Source organism: Tenrec ecaudatus, chromosome 15, assembly GCF_050624435.1.
Source record: "Tenrec ecaudatus isolate mTenEca1 chromosome 15, mTenEca1.hap1, whole genome shotgun sequence".
Classification (NCBI taxonomy): Eukaryota; Metazoa; Chordata; class Mammalia; order Afrosoricida; family Tenrecidae; genus Tenrec; species Tenrec ecaudatus.
Genome location: NC_134544.1, coordinates 45,307,343 through 45,325,294, shown reverse-complemented (window position 1 = coordinate 45,325,294; position 17,952 = coordinate 45,307,343). Strand labels below are relative to the sequence as shown.

Genomic DNA, 17,952 nt, shown 5'->3' with positions numbered 1-17,952 from the left:
TCATCTTCCTGCTGCAAAGCAGCCGATGGGTTTAAACCACCATTTTTGTAGCTTTCAGACTAATGTCTGACCCTCACTGCCACCAGGGTTCCTCGTACAAGGGGGTTGTGCTTTCGACTAATTTGTTTGGATTCGGGGGGAGGGGGGTGGACTTAAGAATACAGCTGAAGGCAACTCCAGGTCTATTACATTTCTTGCTTATATCTTCTTAGAATTTATGACTGTGTTTCATCAACTGCATCAAAAGGTAAGACCCTTTGAGCACACACTTAAGGTTGGACTCTACAGCCTGATCGGGGGGAGGGGGGGGGTTGGAGTGTGGTGGTGGTGGTGGGGAATTTCCCACTGCAGTCCAAGAGAGAGAAAGAAAAATGTTTTTCTCTTTGGGGCAGGTAAATGTAACATTTTGTAATTTGAAGTCAAACGTAAGTTTTCTAGAGGAGAACCAGTTTGTTTTGTTCCCATGAGTCCTTTTCTCCAAGTAAGGAAGTAGAAGATGAAACTGCTGTGAAATGTTGACATTGTAGCTTGGCTCATCCAGTTACACACTATGCTCAACAGCAAGCATGAATATATTTTAAAGGTTGATTTAATCGATATGCAGAAATTGATCTTTGATTCCAACAGGTGATATTAATAAATGAAGTTTAAATAGAAAAAGGAAAAAGATATAGAGGATGTGTAGTTATTCCACCACTAACATTATCATCCTCATAGCTAATTTTTTAGCAATTTTAATAAATCAGCACTATGTTTAAAGATATATAATATATGTAAATATATCACATTTAATTAATTCACTTAATTTTAATCATGAAAATGAGGAGTTTCAAGATCACACACCTTGCATTGGTAAGTTCATAAGAGTCTTATGATATGCAGTGCCTTCCAGAGGAGCCTTGGTGGTGTAGTGGTTACTTATTGGGCTGCTAACTGCAAGGTTAGCAGTTCAAAATCACTATCCACCCCTTGGGAGGATGACAGGGCCTCCAATTCCTGTAATGAACTATAGGTTTGGGAACTCGGAGGCAGTTGAGTCCAGGCCATTATGAGTCAGCATGCACTCGATGGCATGAGGGTCTGAGGCCACAGCCAACACCTGTGCTCATATAAACATTGCCTGCTGAGGTACAGGCACAATGAAGCCACGCTAAAAACTTCGGATGAGCTAAAGCATGTTAACAAATTATTTTCCAGGACTAGCACAGTGTCCTACTGATGTACTTTAAGCAGCTTAGAGTAGAGCAGCAATGCATTTAAAAATAGAATGTGTGCTTTCAAGGCCTGGATTTCTGTCATTTGAGCTAATGAAGGACCTACGTGCATTGGAAATAAAAAAGGAAAAAACAGCACGTAGAAGTAAGAGAAAACACGATAATTTGGGGTGATTGGCTTTGTTCATTTTTGATTGGGACTGAGCGTGTGAATTTCATTATCATTTATTTGGCCTTGATGTGTAGTCTGTTTACCACAATCATTGTAGGCAGCTCTTTATAATGAATGCTTTTTCATTTTGGTAGACTCTGCCTAGTTGCTATGGTGATAGCCATTATAATGCGAGTAAAATAAAATGAAGACCACTGAATGTCCAGAGTAAAAGCAATGAGGTAAGACACTAAGGGTAAGCATTTACTACCCTTCAGATTTCAGAGCACTGAAAGAACATCCCACTTACCCAAAACAGTAGGTAAACCCAGTTTTACATCAATGCACTGGGAAGAGATTAAAAAAAATGTCTGAACACAGGATGATTAAAGGGAAAATAGTAGATATATATTAGATAGTCCATAATCAAGTGACGAGTACAGAATAATGCAAATTATTTTGGGTTCAGGAGTCAGAAAATTAATTCCTTAAAAAAAGATAAACCTCACTTCCAGGAGTCACTGCACAGTGCAAATGGTGCAGCATTAGACCACTAGTCAGAATGGTGGTGGGTCAAAGCCATTGCAGTTCCTCATAAACTAGGGTTGACAAATCGCTTGTGAAAGATCAAGGCTCCACAGCCCAATTGTACTCTGCACATAAGGCATTGCCATGAGTCAGAATCATCTCTATAGCAACTACCAGTGCTGAGTGCTTCTACCACCACTGGATCCACAAGACTCTGCAACAACAATATCCTGGGCACATACATGTTTTCATATATACATAGGTTTCCCATTGGTTCATCAGTGCTCAATGTAAACACAAAGCACAACGACCATTTTTAAATATACTGTTCGCTTGCCGGGAGTTGCGTTCGCACAATGAGCTAAGTGCTGAACTCATCATTGCAAGGTTGACAGTTCAACCTCCCCAGGTACTCTATGGGCCCAAGAGAAAGCTCTCTGCTCCCAGAAAGACTTGCACACAGCACTTCTGCGTTGTCCTAGACCCTAGGACCTAGAGGGTCACCTTGAGTCAGAATCAACTGGACGTCAGGGGCCTTGGGTTCAACTACCATTTGGTATTTTGCAAGACAATCAAGAGGAACAGACAAGATCCACCACTTTATTATTAGTTCTTTAAAAAGTTGTCCTCCCAAGTTCAAAATCTCTGTTATCAGATTGGCTAGAGAGAACTGGAAAGGAAGGCTTGTGCTCAGGCGCTTTCACTCTCTCTTGTTAGCATGTGAAAAAGAAAAAGGAGAGACAGAGAGAGAAGGCTCTGGCTTTTAAGAAACAAAGTCCATAAAGTTTAATCTGTTCACTTACATTGTGAGAAGTTTGTAAATCGATTCCTTACAAGAAGCAGTAATTCTTTTGGATTGAAGATAAATTGGTGAATTCCAAAAGACTACAATACAAAGAGAAACCATTAGCCCTGACAGTTCATAAACAAAGGAAAACGCATTACTCATTCCCTGTGCTTGTGAAATAGTAGGATCAGGTTTTCAGAAGTAAAAGGAATGCTCACATACATCTTTTCGTCTGTGTGGGGGAGAAGCGGCTGATTTATGAAAACCAAGCGGGCACATTTCCTTAAGAAATGTAAAATGCAGGGGAAACACAACTGTTCAGAATCTAATATTGGAGTGAACAAAATCCCAGCCATTATGCTGAGAGACAGAATAAGCTTTTATTTTGGTTTTTATTGTCCTAAATCATCTTGCTCTGGCCATTTCTTTCTCTACTGAATATATGAAGCCTCTGAGGCAGGACAGCTAGTGGATGACGATCAAGATTTTCATTTTAAAAAGTACATATCCCAGGCCCACATCCAGGAAAAAAATTTAAAGGCTTGGGATCCAGAAAAGTGAAGACTTTGCATTTCATTATGACACACACATCTCCAGCCTCTGAGAATTTATCATTCCCTTGATCCCTGTCTGTCTCACCCTGGAAATTAACATATATTTTACTTTTCTTACTCTAACATTAAAAATGCATTGCAATGAATAATATAGCAGGGCTGTGTATAAAACGAAACCTTCTGCATCCTCTTTTAAATGTTTGCTCTTCGGCAGAGTTCCTCTGAGGAAAGCATATTGAAAGGATGAACAGTAATTTAATTTTTTATCATAAGCATTAGTGGCAAATAAAGGACAAAAGTACTTTGCAGTGCTGAAGGGAAATGATGAGATATTCATCAAGGGAAAATACTGCCTTCAGATTGACGGCCAGGTCATGCATATTCTCTTTCTTTTCCAATAGAGGAAATCACAAGATTACTATGCAGACCCTGAAAACATTCTCTGTGTATGTCACAAGTAGCAAATAGGTAAGGCTATGCAATGTTGGTGCTTTTAGAGGGATGTCAGAAAGGTTTTATAAAAAAAGGAGACGCCTAACATCTTGATTAAACTCTTAATAGACACTTCAGAAATATGTTGTGCTCCAAAGTCTCTGGCATAAATATGAGATCAGGGAAAAGCTAATCTGTTTTCAATTCCGTTGTTAGTTTGTAAAGGATGAAGAATTCTCTTCATTTTTATTGTTGCATAAAGGAGTCCGAGCGGTAGTATGGTCTACGTGTGGGGCATGCTAGCCCACCAAATGCTCCCTGAGAGAGAGGCAAGGCTTTCTCCTGCCTCCGAAAGCCAGGTGAGCCAATTCCACTCTTTTGCGCATGGTTGCTATGAGTAAGAACCCACTCAATGGCAGTGAGTTTGGTTTTACAATTTAATGTCATGGTCATATTTTACATGAATTTATTACATTGGACTAATGAAAAGCTTTAAGATGCTCATATCCACGGCAAGTACAATTCAGTGCAGCAATACCAACCATCGCTGATTACAAATTTGGCAGCAGAATCGAAAAGAAATTTGTATGTTTGTTTGTTTAAAGCATTCGTTCATATTGCTTAAAAAGAATCCAAAATCACCCTGTATTTCCTTGTCACATTTCTTGGCTGTATAAAAGTTGGTCCGTGAGTAATGAAAATGTATTTAATTGGGAAGACTTTATGGTCCATGAGGAAATAAAACCAAGTCTCATGTATTAATAACTCTATTAAACAATAATATCATTAATTGGCTCACCTAGACGTGAATGGAAGGTCTCTGTTTAATTATCTACCTGACCTTCATTTGTGGACCAGTGCTCAGGAGCAAACTGAACTACTGGCAGCATCCCACCTTTACGGAACAGGACTTTCTCATGTCCTCATCTGGGACTCATTTCTAGTTGTTCATTTATACTCTTGTGAAATACTTCCCATTTTTTTGTTCTCAACGTCTCATTAATTTTTAACCAAAATAAATACCTAACCGTTCCATTTATTAAGTTATTAGGAAGAAATAATTCAGTAAGTACTAATGTTCAAATTATTTAGTTTCCATAATGTGAAGGCAATACACTTCAAAAGTAATAGTGTTGTTTCATTCTTAAATAATAGCTTCTGTTTTCACTAGTGGCAACTGTGTCCTGTTGGTCACTGCAAAACTTCTGGAATCAGGTTGGACACTGTGTTAGTCTGATTAATTTAGAGACACAAATCCACAGAAACTCATATGTATAAGAGAGTTTTATGCAAAGGGTAAGTGCACATCAAGAAAACATCCCAACCCAGTGCTGCCCAAGCCCACAAGTTCAACATTAACTCATATGTCTGACACTCATCCACAAAGTCTTCCTCCATCTCACAAAACAGACCCAAAGACACTGACTGCAGGAGGAAGGTCGAATTAGTGAACGAACATGAAAGCATCTCAGCGCTGGCAGGGGTTCCACACACTGCTGCTCCAGCACCCAGGGCTGCATCTGGGTAGGTTCACGCGGCTTTTCCTTGGGGATGTCTTGCAGGAAGTTAACCTTGCTAGCTGAAGTAAGGAACTGACTAAGGCAGCTTCAGCCTGGTCCGACCATCAGAAAGCAAGAGATCCAAGAACTCAAAGGGCTAGGCTCACTGAACCACTTATCCCTCTGCCGTACAATTAACCCCACATGTTGGCCAGGTTGGCACAATAGACTACCTCAGACACTACCAATTTGCATGTGGTACTTGTTTTGCTGAAGGCATTCTGGTAAAACATCATTTAGGTGCTCAGATGCTAACTGAAAGGTCTGGGGTTCAAACCATATCTTCAGATATGGTAGTCTGCTTCCATAAAGAAAAATGTGGTCGTCTGCTTTTGTAAAGACTACAGTCTTGTAAACATGATGATTAGTTCTACTCTGTCCTTCAGGATGACTGTTTTTAATTGACTCAATGACAAGTTTATTTTGATATTTGCTTTTGTATTTGTGATAGTTAAGGTTTATTGTGCCAACCTGGCCAATAAACGCATGTGGGATTAATTGAAGGGCAGAAAGATAAATGGCTTGGTTAAGCCTCGCCTTTTGTTTTCTCTGGTCTCTTATTCTCTGATGGTCAGGTCAGTGTGAGGCTGCCTTAGCCGTTCCCTGTTTAAGCTGGCAAGGCTGACTTCGTGCAAGACATCCCCAAGGAGAAGCTGTGTGGACCTACCCCAATGCAGCCCTGAGTGCTGGAGTAGCCGTGTGAAGACCCCTGCCAATGCTGAGATGCTTACACGCTCACTGATTTGGTTTTCCTCCTGCAGTCGGCATCATTGTGTGTGTTTTGTGAGTTTGAAGAGGACTTTGTAGATTGGTGTTGGACATATGGGCTAACGTCAGACTTATGGGCTTAGACTGGACTGGGTTGGGATGCTTTCTTAATGTACACTTACCTTTAATATAAAACTCTCTCTTATATACATATGAGTTTCTGTGGATTTGTTTCTCTAGTCTATCCAGACTAACACATTATTACAGCAACTGGTAGAAATTCACCTTGTCAAAGATATGACATGATTAAAAAGAGATGATCAAGAACCAGAAGAAAGCAGAATGGACTGGTTAGCACCCAACAGCAGCAATAGTCGTTTGGCAGCATTCAACAGATGCACAGTATCAGTGTTTCCCTAAAACAGTAAGACATCCCACAGAATCAATCTAGCTAGCTAGCTATCGCAGAGAGAGAGAGAGAGAGAGAGAGAGAGAGAGAGAGAGAGAGAGAGAGAGAGAGAGAGAGAGAGAGAGAGACTGAGATGTGGATCCCTTTCCACCAATTGCTTCATTCACTGTAAATTCTGAGTGTCTACTACAGACCAGTGGCTACCATAGGCACCTCAGCCAATCGAATGGCTATAGCAATGAATAAGATTCAGCTATGCGGAATTGCTAGAGGAACAGTTAGATGGTCACAGTGCTACTCAAAGGCAGGGCAAAGTTTATAGACTGTTCAAGTAATACAGGCAAGGGAACTATCTCAATCCAAGAATGCTGGGGAAATAGCATATAAATTAAAAGTCTGAGCCCCAATAAAATGATTTTTTAAAATTAAAAGTCTGATATGATGAATAGATCATTCATATATATAGAATTAGCGATAGATAGATATAGATATAGATATATGGGTATGGCTCAACATTAACATAAATCAGTGTGTCCTGTTCACTCCCTCAATCCTGTTAAAGTCTCTATATTTGGTAAGTATTGGGAGGAGTTTACCTTTTGAATATTTAAATTACAAAATAAGGGCCACTTGAAACGTCTCTGACAAGTGCTATACAGAGACCTAGCCCAGTCCCCCCACGCTCCCACCCCTACCCCCCACTCCACCCCGCCTCCCCTGTCCCCATCCCGACCCCCACTCTCTTCCCCCCTCCCCCCCCTCTGTCCAGCAGCGCAGGACGCATGCGCCAAGGGGCGGTCCTGGGCAGCAAGGCCTGATGGGACAGAGACGGTGAGTACCGCGTGGGCAACATGGCCGAGGCCAGAGGTGTTTCGCTGAAGAAGCCCAAGAAGAAAAGGGGCGGAAAGCCGCCAGCTGAAGAAGCTATCGCGGACATACAGCATGCCAAGGAGTTCCGCATCGAACCCGAATCCAAAGTGGCGCCGTTGGACACGTCGCAGTGGCCCCTCTTGTTAAAGAATTTCGATAAGCTCAACGTGCGGACAGCCCACTACACTCCGCTCCCTTCTGGCTCCAGCCCTCTGACGAGGGGGCTGGCCGACTACGTCAGGACGGGTTTCATCAACCTGGACAAGCCCTCCAACCCGTCTTCACACGAGGTGGTGGCCTGGATCCGGCGGATCCTTCGCGTGGACAAGACCGGACACAGTGGGACCCTGGACCCCAAGGTGACCGGCTGTCTGATCGTGTGCATCGAGCGCGCCACCCGCCTGGTGAAATCTCAGCAGAGCGCAGGCAAAGAGTACGTGGGGATTGTCCGGCTGCACAATGCTATTGAAGGGGGTCCCCAGCTTGCGAGGGCCCTGGAAACCCTGACCGGCGCCCTGTTCCAGCGACCCCCGTTCATTGCTGCAGTGAAGCGGCAGCTCCGCGTCCGGACTGTCTATGAGAGCAAGATGATCGAGTACGATCCCCAGAGGAGATTAGGACTCTTCTGGGTGAGCTGTGAGGCCGGCACCTACATCCGGACGCTGTGTGTCCACCTTGGCTTGTTACTGGGCGTTGGAGGGCAGATGCAGGAGCTTCGCCGGGTTCGTTCTGGCGTGATGAGGGAGCAGGATCACATGGTGACGATGCACGACGTCCTGGACGCCCAGTGGCTGTATGACCATCACAAGGATGAGAGCTACCTGCGGCGAGTCATTTACCCGCTGGAAAAGCTGCTGACGTCTCACAAGCGGCTGGTGATGAAGGACAGTGCGGTGAATGCGATCTGCTATGGAGCCAAGATCCTGCTGCCTGGTGTCCTGCGGTACGAGGATGGCATAGAAGTCCACCAGGAGATCGTCGTCATCACCACCAAGGGGGAAGCCATCTGTATGGCCATTGCCTTGATGACCACCGCCGTCATCTCCACATGTGACCATGGCATAGTGGCCAAGATCAAAAGGGTTATCATGGAGAGAGATACCTACCCTCGGAAGTGGGGGCTGGGGCCCAAGGCGAGCCAGAAGAAGTTGCTCCTCCACCTGAGCCTCCTAGACAAGCCTGGCAAGGCCACGGAGAGCTCACCCTCCGCTTGGGTGAAGAAGTATGTGGGCTCCCATGATTCCGGGCAAGGGGCGGTTTCGACTAACGAGCAGAACCCCCCACGGGCCACCGCTGCAACGTGGGGGACCACAAAGCGGAAGCGAGAGAGTGAGAGCGACCAAGAGACCGCTCCAGTTGTTCCCCAGCTGCTCAAGAAAGAAAAGAAGAGGAAAAGGGAGAAAAGGGCCAAAGCGGCTCCAAGGGAAATCAAGCCTGGAGAAGTGGGCAGTGGCACAACCCAAAAGAAAAAGAAAAGAGCAAGAGAAGCAGGCTCTGAATAGGGCCAGCTGCTTTGTAAGTTGTGGCCTGAGGGGGGGGGGGGTAAGAAATAAAAACCTTATTGAGAAACCAAACAGAAAAGTGATACACAAAATACTTGTCGGAAAAAGCACAATATGTCAACTTAAGGGGGTCCTCCTTTGAAAAAGCATTTTTAGATGCTTCGGGAAAGGACAACTGCACCTTGGGAATAAAAGAATCTAGTTTCCTCAATTTGCTGAATAGAATATTTCCTAAGAAGACTATGTCCCAACACATGGTTTTGTTTTTATTTTAGAGTTTAACATCACATATGCATGTCCATTTAAGTGTGTGACAACTATACCAGATGCCATCTTAATTTCTTTTCCTTCCGAAGGGTATTTCTGTTGGAAAATATCAGTCACTTCGTTAACTATACAGTTTATAAGCCTATTTTCTCTGCCCATAAAGTTGTAAATAATTGTCAATACTGATAATCCCTTTCCTTTCCCTTCCAGGTTTTTATACTGTGGAATTCAGAGCACTGATGATGCCCGGAGTCTCAGCACATACTCCAAAAAACTCCCTTGACCAGACATGGAGGGTGAGCGTCATGGAAGAAAAACTTGCTCATGGCCAAAGCTCTAGACCTGGATCTCTGCAAACACTGTGCAGTCTCCTTTAAGGGAACTGAAATGTTGGTGATAGTTCCTATGACATGCTGTTGAAAATTAGATATTCTTCATACTTTGTTTGTTGTATCCATTGAATCCATATATAGTATTCTCATTATTTCCAAATGAGGACACGGAGACCTTTGTTTGCTTTATGTTGAGGTAAAATCATGATGAAGTGTTTAGTCTTTGTTTTTCACACCTCTTCACTTTCAGCCAGTAAGGTCCGGTCATCTGCAAAGTGCAGCTCGTGAATAAGCCTTCCTCCAATCCCAGTGCCACACTCTTTTCCATGTAATCTGGATAATTTGCTCAGCAAAACGACTGAGTTGAGTGTATGGTGCTAAAGGGTCCAACTTTCCTAATCATAGCTACTTTTTATACTAGTAAATACTTTGTAAAATTAAACCATTAAATATTTTGTAAAAGTAAACCATTTATTCTCTTGTATTATTTGAATAACTACTTCCTGGTCTATGTACTGGTTCCTCATACACACAATTCTTTTGGTATCATTCTTTCCAGTGGCATCCATAATCTGTTATGATACATATAACCTACTGTTTTTGTACAGTTGATAAAACACAAGTAGACGTCATTGTTATATTCCCTCATTGTACTGAAGATCCATCTGATATTAGCAATCGTGCGACTTGTTCCAAATCCTCTTTTGAATCAGTTCAACTCATTTGATTTCTTTTGCCACTGTATGCTCAAAAGCAACCGTCAGAGTCTCTTTCGATATAATTTTTTTAGTGCATTTGCAACCTGCATTACTGACAAAGTCCCAGCAAGCAAAGAGGTCAAAGGGGCAGATAAGGAGTAGTTCCCAGAATAGTTCTTATTAAAAAGGCCACATCCACAAGGAGGCACCCTCAGGCTGTGACCTGATTGAGAGGTTGAACTCCACCCCAACACTTTCACACAGGTGCAAGTTGACTTAAAATCTAACTGCCACAGCACCATAAGGGCATTTAAAACTGCTCCGCTCATGACCAAATGTGTTAGTATCTTCAAGTTTTAACAAGTTCTTGGTAACAACCTTATCAAACTTGGTTTCATTCTAATTGAAACCAATTCATTCTGCACAGTCTTAGTCTGTTATTTTAGACCTTAAATGCACTAACATCTATGATTAAAAAGCACCTCAAAGTCACCACTGATCTTTTAAACTGTCTCTATTGAGGTTATTCTACACAAAAGGCTAAAATGTTTGTTCAATAGTGATCAGTTCCAAAGATGGATCTATAGATAAAGCATTCTCCAAATGACACCTTTAAAAAGAAAAGCACACACACATCAAATTTGAAGAGTTAGCAATGCCAATGAGTGGACTCAGATTTGAGGGTTTTATTACTTAAATAATTCATGAAGGCAGATCCTGAAATGGTCCAACAGATACTGTCCTCATATCTAAACAATGCTGCAGAGATCTTAAAAGGTAATGCACTTAAGCAAATGTGGCAAAGAAAACTGATGGTGCCCGGCTATCAAAAGAGATAGTGTCTGGGGTCTTAAAGGCTTGAAGGTGAACAAGCGGCCATCTAGCTCAGAAGCAACAAAGCCCACATGGATGAAGCACACCAGCCTGTGTGATCACAAGGTGTCGAAGGGATCAGGTATAAGGCATCATAAAAAAAAATTACCATAGTGAATGAAGGGGGAAATGCAGAGTGGAGACCCAAAGCCCATTTGTCAGCCACTGGAGATCCCCTCACACAGGGGTCTAGAGGAGATGAGTCAGGGTATGATGTAGCACCGATGAAGAATACAGCTTTCCTCCAGTTCCTAAATGCTTTACCCCTCCCCCCTCTACCATATTCCGAATTCTACTTTGCACGTCTGGAAGAGCAGAGGATGTACACTGGTGCAGATAGGAGCTGGAGGCACAGGGAATCCAGGGTGGATGATACCTTCAGGACCAGGGGTGTGGGGGGTGATACTGGGAGGGTAGAGGGTGAGTGGGTTGGAAAGAGGGAACCAATTACAAGGATCTATATGTGACCTCCCCTCTGGGGGACGGACAACAGAAAAGGGGGTGAAGGGAGATGCTGGATAGGGCAAGATATGACAAAATAATAATTTATAAGTTATCAAGGGCTCATGAGGGAGGGGGGAGCGGGGAGGGAGGGGAAAAAAGAGGACTTGATGCAAAGGGCTTAAGTGGAGAGCAAATGCTTTGAAAATGATTAGGGCAAAGAATGTACAGATGTGCTTTACACAATTGATGTATGTATGGATTGTGATGAGTTGTATGAGTCCCTAATAAAATGTTTAAAAAAACATTTCAATACAAAAAAAAGAATGTACAAATGTGCTTTACACAATTATGTATGTATGGATTGTGATAAGAGTTGTATGTGCCCCTAATAAAATGATTTATATAAAAAATAAATTTAAAAAGAAATTCAGAGTAAATAAATATATAGACATTAACTGGATTAATGGTTTCTTCGTGTATAGCAGTGAGGTTGAGGGATTATGGGAAACTAATAACGATGAGTACAAGACAGAATAAAATGTTCTGTAATTTATTGTGGTGATGATTGTGTAGCTCTTTAATATGATTAAACCATTGAATTGTATGATATGTGCATTATACACCAATAAATTCATTATAAAAGTTAAAAAAAGGCAATGCACTTCAGAAGTCCAGCTTTTGGTATAAGAAATGTCAACAAAAATAAACAATACAAATACTCCATCATTCAAGTACAGAAAACAGTCTACATAGAGAACAAAGAAAAAACAGGATTAACAATTAGATTGAAGGTAAGATCAGCTTCAACCAACCTGATGTTTTAAGAGTTGTTAAAGTCCATCAATTGTCTAGAAAGAGGTGATTTACCACTTAGGAGAGAAGTGCCAGCAGGTTCAGTCTTACATGATTGCAATTATGAACACATTTTTTCCCCTAGGAACAAGTTCTACTTTGTCCTTTGAGGTTGCTGTGAGCCAGTATTATATTGATAGCAGTGAGTTTGGTTTGATAGCCTGGGAGACTCTTCTTCCGCAGAATAGTTTTGCAGGGCCTCTGAGCGTGAGCATGAAGACTGTCATGTGTAGAGGGAGATAGAATGCTTCCTGGCACCTGACTTTGCGTGAATGTCATCAAGTCTTTATATGGTGAACATACAGAAAAACCAAAGTCAGAACTTTTACAAATATGTTGTGTTTTCTGATCATTCAGATGCACATGAAACAGTATGGCATAGATTTTAAAAGCCTGACTTTTTTTCTTGTAACCAGTGTATCATCTAAGCTCCTGAATGCTTTTCATTTCTTACAGATAATGTTAAATCTAACTTCAAGAAGGGAAAAATATACACTGTATTTTACAACTTATTTTTTCACACACTTTCCTTGATTTACATAAAATTCAAAGATTCACCTGGTGGAGACACTTTTCAGGCCACTCTTAAGCAGTACAGTTACTGGAGTGAAATGCCAGAATACGTTCCAGTTACCAGGGATGTTTCCCTCTGTTCAGCAAAGAATGACTGCAGTGATTAGCAACTTGATCATGACTTTGACTTTTAAAAAAAAGTGGAGTTTTATATTGTTCCTAATCAACAGCACCACCTTCTGTCTGCAGAAATGTCAGATCCTTCTAAAAAAATAGCTCTCTCGGGCATGTGGCAGCCTAATTTGAGGATCTCTGCAAATTTTGTAAATCTCATTTTCTCTTTACCTTGACATCAGTGACGTTAGATTTAGTTTTAAATAGCGAAAACTACATGCTAGGACAAATACATTAAAAGAAAAAGGCAGCCTAGAATGGCTCATGGGTGAAAACATCACAGTTTCTCAGTACTGCTGCTAGAACACATATCCTCCTTCGGGTATTCATTTTGTATCTTCTCACTGCGCAAACGTCTCCAAAGGAGGCTGGGAATTCCGTGCGTTTTAGAGCAAGGGGAGTATGAACTATGGTGTATTGCAATTGTAATGATTTACAAGGCAGTGCCTCAAGTCTTATATCTGGATCCATCTGCATACTACAGTAAAGGGAAAAAAAGAGACACAGGTGTATGAACAAAACCTCATCTTTACAAATAGAAAGCTCTGTGAAATACACACAATCACTCTTTCCTGAACTCTATTTCAGAAAACGAAATGACAAAAAGAGAGCAGATAAGACAATTGTCTGCTGAGCGCCTGAGTAGTGCAAATGGTTAAGTACTTAATTACTAACTAAAAGATTTGTCGTTTCACCCACCCAGATCTTCCTCAAAAGAAAGGCCTAGCTTTTTGAAACATGGCAGTTGAAATTCCATTAATTTGGGGAGCATTATCTTTTGTTAATAACTTCAGTGCGGCTTCGATTCTTGCTTCAGTACTATTCATTTTTGATGATGTGCTACCTCTTTAAATAGTTGAACATCAACCAATCATTTTTGGTGACTATGTATCTTCATTTGATACTTCCTAGCTAGTTCCGCGAGATGCCTGATGACATAGTGGGTTATCTGTTGGGTTGCTCACAGCAAGGTCAGCAGTTCAAGACCACAAGCCACTCTACAGGAGAAAGATGAAGCTTTCAAATACCACAGAATCACAGTCTCAGAAATCCACAGGAGCAGTTCTGCTTCATCCAATAGCATTGCAATAGCATAATTGACTCAATGACAGTGAAAGAGACATAATTGAATATTCTGCTCATAGGATCTTTTAATATTACAACTTCAGCCTTGAAATTTTCTTTAAGATATACTGAGTATGTCCTTCTTCTTTTACTTTCTAACTCCAGGAACCCAGCACTACAAAAGAGCCTTGCCAACCCATATGGGCAAAAAACAACACTCACCAAGCACATACAAGGGACCACCACACAGAACAACTCCACCCAGAGACCATGAAAGGGAAAACAACCCCCAAAATAAGACAGGTTCAACAATGGAAAGAAGGCAAGAACAAACCACAAACACACATATGCACAACCCATGGAAAATAAATGGCGGTAGGAAAACACGCAACATGAGGAATAAAATGACATTACAGAGTCCACAGATATATGTAATAACCGTGAATATCAATGGATTTAACTGAGGCCTTAAGAGACAGACTAACAGACTGGCTTAGAAAACACAACCCCTTGGTCTGCTGCCTACAGGAGACACATCTCAAGATTACAGACAAAAAATAGGCTGAGAATGAAAGGTTGGAGAAAAACATACCAAGCAAACAGCAATTCATTAAAAGCAGGGGTTGGATCCTAATCTCGGATAAAATTGACCTCAAAGTGCAAACCATAAGAAGAGATAAGAAGGGGCACTGTATAATGCTCAAGGGAACAGTACACGAAGAACCACTGAGCATACTGAACATCTACTCGAACAAGCCTACAGGGGAATATGTCAATCAAACACTCCAAAAGATGAAAAAAGAAATCAAAGCCTTAACAGTTACAGTAGGTGACTTCAATACACTGCTCTCTGAGAAAGATAGATCACTGGAAAAGAAACTTCACAAGGAGGCTAAAGATCCAAACACTACCATTAGACAATTTGACCTGATAGATGACTACAGAGCTCTCCATCCAAATACAGAAAAATTCACATTCTTTTCAAGCCCTAGTGGCACATATTTGAAGATAGACTACATGCTAGGGCATAAGTCAACTATACATAAATGTGTGCACACTGATATCATACAGACCCCTCTCTCTGACCATAGTGCAATAAGGCTGGAAATCAACAAAAGGGAAATAAAGAAATTAATGGCAAACAATTGGAGGATGAATAACTCTCTATTGCAAAAGGAGTGCATACTGGCTCAGGTCAGAGAAGAAATTAGGAAATTTCTAGAAACCAACGAGAATGAAAACACGACATACCAAAACTTATGGGACACAGCAAAGGCAGTCATCAAAGGACGTCTCATAGCATTACACGCACACATATAGAAGGAGGAGAGGCTTATGACTGATACACTGGCACAAAATTCACAGCAACTAGAGCAAAGTTAACAAAGCAATCCAACTTATAGCAAAAGAAAAGAAATAACAAAAATTATATTTGAGATGCGGGACAGGAAAAAGAAGAAAACTGGGCGGGGGGCGGGAATCAATGCTACTAAAAGTTAGTTCTTCGAAAGGATAAATTGAATCAACAAACTCATGAATTTGACCAAAGAAAGAAAGGAACACATTTCAATAACAAGAGTAAGGGATGAAAGAGGGGATATTACAACAGACTCTAGTGAAATCAAAAGGATAATTACACAGTACTATGAAGGACTGTACTCCAAAATATTAAAAAATTTGGAAGACATGGACAAATTCTTGGAAAAACAATCACTCCCTAGATTATCCACAATAGCTTTCAAGAACCTCAACAGACCCATATCAACAGAAGAAATGGACAAAGTTATCAAAGGATTACTCACCAAAAAATCACCTGGACCAGATAGGTTCACATAGCATTGTGAATGAGGGGAAGTGCAGAGTGGGGACCCAGGGCCCATCTGTAGGCAGTTGGATATCACCTTTCAGAAGGGTCTCAGGAAGGAGAGGAGCCACTCATGGTGTAGTATAGCAATGATGAAACGTACAACTTTCCTCTCATTCTTGAATGTTTCCTTCCTCCGCTATCACGACCCCAATTCTACCTTACAAATCCGGCTGGACCAGAGGATGTACACTTGTACAGATAGGAACTGGAAACACATGGAATCCAGGACAGATGGACTCCCAGGACCAGTGGTAAGAGTGGTGATACCAGGAGGGTGCAGGGAAGATGAGGGAGAAAGGGGGAACAGATTACAAGGATCTACATATAACCTCCTTCCTGGAGGATAGACAGCAGAGAAGTGGGTGTAAGATATGACAAAATAATAATTTATAACTTATCAAGGGTTTATGGGGGAGGGGAGAGAGAGGAGAAAAAATGAGGAGCCGATACCAAGGACTCAAGTTGTGTGTTAATATGGGTACTTTAAAGAAATAAATCCAGAGAAACTCATGTATAAGAGAGAGTTTTATATAAATGTTAAGTGCACATCAAGAAAAACATCCCAACCCAGTGCTGCCCAAACCCACAAGTCTAACATTAACCTATTAACCCATACATCCAACACCAATCCACAAAGTCCTCTTCCATCTCACAAAACACATGCAATGGTGCTGACTGTAGGAGGAAAGCCACGTCAGTGAATGTGTAAACATCGCAGCGCCAGCAGGGGTCTCCACACAGCTGCTCCAGCACCCAGGGCTGCATCAGGGTAAGTCCATGTGGCTTATCCTGAGGGACAAAGTGAGCCTTGCCAGCTAAATCAAAGAACTGGCTAAGGCAGCTGCACCCTGGTCTGACCATCAAAAAACAAGAGACCCAAAAACTTGAAAGGCGAGGCTCACTGAGCCATTTATCCCTCTGCCCTTCAAGTAACCCCTCATGTGTTTATTAGCCAGCTTGGCAAAATAAACTACCTCAAGTAGAAAGCAAATGTTTTGAGAATGATGAGGGAAACAAATGTACAAAAGTGCTTGACACAATGGATGTAAATTTGGATTGTGATAAGAGTTGTACAAGCCCCCAATAAAATGATTTAATTATTTTTTAAATGATGTATTGTTTTTGTGATTAAACACTATGCTTTTATTATGCTCCAATTTTGTAGCAATGAAAATACATCCTGCATATCAGATTTTTACATGACGATTCATAACAGTAGGACAATTACAATCATGATGTAGCAACGAAAATACTTTGATGGATGGAAGTCACTATGACATGAGCACCTGTATTAAAGGGTCATGGCATTAGGAAGGTGGAGAACCATTGGTCTAAACGGAATCCATTGATCACTGCAGAAATAGCAGCAGAGTAATAGGGTGCTATAAAAAGCTTATGAATTAATTGTCATGTAGAAACATGGATGTGTTTTTCATAATTTATATGTCTCTTTAATCTTTCAGAGGTTACATTGAACACTCATTTTTAAAGTTCTCAGGACCAATATAAGTGATGCTATCATTTTTAAATTCCTTCTTTCCTTAACATTATCCCCCAGTCAGATTGCTCTGGTTGTAGACATCACTTTATTTCGTGTTTGTGTGTTTGAAACTAGTCATATGTAACAACACACACACAAATTGAAGTCAGTTTCGATTTTACTTTTCCACCTTTTATAATCACTCAGATCAGTGTTTATATTTGATGAGTAAGGAAACTGGTTACTTTTTTTAGACTGTGACTCTTCTCTTTATACATATTTTATATTGTAACTTAGTTATCGTCTCCTTTTGACTGTGGTGTGTCAGACATAGAAAGAAAATTACAGTGTTAATAGTTGCATAGCCCATTGGATCAGAGTGTTGTCGGTATGCCAGGAAACCTGCCCATAGATTTGGCTCCTTCTTCTTTTCTTTTTACCTCCACACCCTCCTTTCTTACCTCCCTCTCCTCCCCTTCTCCTCTTCTTCACTGCATCCAGCATCACTCAGCCTTTAAAACCCTTTGCCTTGGTGTCAAGATAATTTCCTCTCCTTCTTCCTCTCCTTCTTGTCCCCACCCCTCTTCCTCCTCCTTTTACCTTTATAAGAATAATAACTTGAAACATGTATCTTTATGAGATTGGCTAACTTTGCTGAGCATAATATCTTCCA

The 17,952-nt window shown here is 41.3% G+C and overlaps 1 pseudogene; it reads left to right on the top strand.

Moving 5' to 3' along the window:
- The first annotated feature begins 7,193 nt into the window (after nucleotides 1-7,193).
- LOC142428128 (H/ACA ribonucleoprotein complex subunit DKC1 pseudogene) lies at nucleotides 7,194-8,714 on the top strand (annotated as a pseudogene).
- Nucleotides 8,715-17,952: the final 9,238 nt, after the last annotated feature.